Raw genomic sequence first — 1,551 nt, 5'->3', positions numbered from 1 at the left:
GCGGACAGTCCGGCTGGCAAGGCCTTTGGGTGACAAGCTGAGGCTGTCCTTGCGATGATAAGAGCAAGGTGGCCTGGAGTGCAGATGGTCTGGTCAGCTATTCTGCTTTGCTATGAATGACAGAGACATGGTGCTACGTGTGGAGACTGACCTTGTGATGATAAGAGCAAGGTGGCCTGGAGTGCAGATAGTCTGGTCGGCTATTCTGCTTCGCCGTGGGTGACATAGACATGGTGCTACGACTGGAGACTGATCTTGCGATGATAAGAGCAAGGTGACCTGGAGTGCAGATAGTCTGATCAGCTATTCTGCCTCACTATGAAGGGCAAGGCCCTGGTGTTATATGAAGAGGCTGACCTTGCAATGATAAGAGCAAGGTGGCCCAGAGTGCAGATACTCTGGTTGGCTATTTTGACTCGCCCTGTTGTTTCAAGCAGAGGCTGACCTTGCGATGAAAAAGCAAGGTGGCCCGGTAGTGCGGGTGTGGGGTCAGTTATTCTGCCCCACCACGTATGGCACAATGGGGAGACTCCCACTAGGCGTAAAGCCACCCACCAGTTGAAGAATTTCATGGAGGGTGGTGGAGTTCCAGGACCCGTATAGGGCTGACGGGGTGCACCTATCAAACAAGGGCAATGGGTTAATTTTGCTGGATTTGCGGCAAGGGATTAGGTCAACCTTGGGTTTTTGGTGGGGAGCAAAGACCAAAGCAGAAGCTTGGTCTTGGCTGTGGCAGGTTGATGTGGGCAAGAAACCGGAACCGGTGAGCACCTTATGGCAATTTTCCCCATTAGGGAACAGGGGTTCATCAGGAACTGCCTTCGGATTTCTAAGGTCCAGGGTGGGGAACGGTGATCACCTCCTCTGGGAACCGCTTAGGGTATGCTCCTCTCTGCAAGTTGGAAGGCTTTAATGTGTAAATAACATTGTGATAGGAGCACATGTGATCAAACAAATTTTCCTTTGGAACTACTTTATTCTCCCTATAGAAGCACAGGACTTGGAAGGTACTCCATGGCATATAAGAAAGGGATACAAGAGCTGAGTCCCCTGGTCCAGAAAAGTAGTAACTCTCTCAAAAAAAGGAAATAAGGTTGTTCTGACACTATTTGTACTTGAGGAACCTGTACTGGCTTTTAGTGATCACAGTTATCTATATATCTAATAGCCAAGTTGCCCCCTCTGTGCGGATATCTAAATCCGCACATCGGGGGCACCTGGGGGGCAGGGAGATTTCCCTGCACACGTGGTGCAATGCCCAGGTGTGCAGAAAAATATTAAAAGTTGAAAAAATATTTAAATTAGGTAAAAAGTAAAAATTAAATTAGCGTTCCCTGCGCACATGCAGAGAACGTTCTGGGAACTGGCGGGCCGGCGGCTGAAAGGCACTCAGGCCTCGCCGCTGGAGCCGGGGTGGGTTGGGGGAAGGAGATCGACCGGGCCCAAGACAGGAAGGGGGGAGGAGATTGGGAGGCCCGAGTGGCCAGAAGCCACTCAGACCTCGCCGCCAGAGCGCGGGGGGGAAGGTGATCGGTGGGTCCTGAGCCGGGG

The sequence above is a fragment of the Gekko japonicus genome, unplaced genomic scaffold (assembly GCF_001447785.1).
Source record: "Gekko japonicus isolate JY-2015 unplaced genomic scaffold, Gekko_japonicus_V1.1 scaffold1025, whole genome shotgun sequence".
In the NCBI taxonomy this organism is placed as follows: domain Eukaryota; kingdom Metazoa; phylum Chordata; class Lepidosauria; order Squamata; family Gekkonidae; genus Gekko; species Gekko japonicus.
This window is presented reverse-complemented; position numbering follows the sequence as displayed.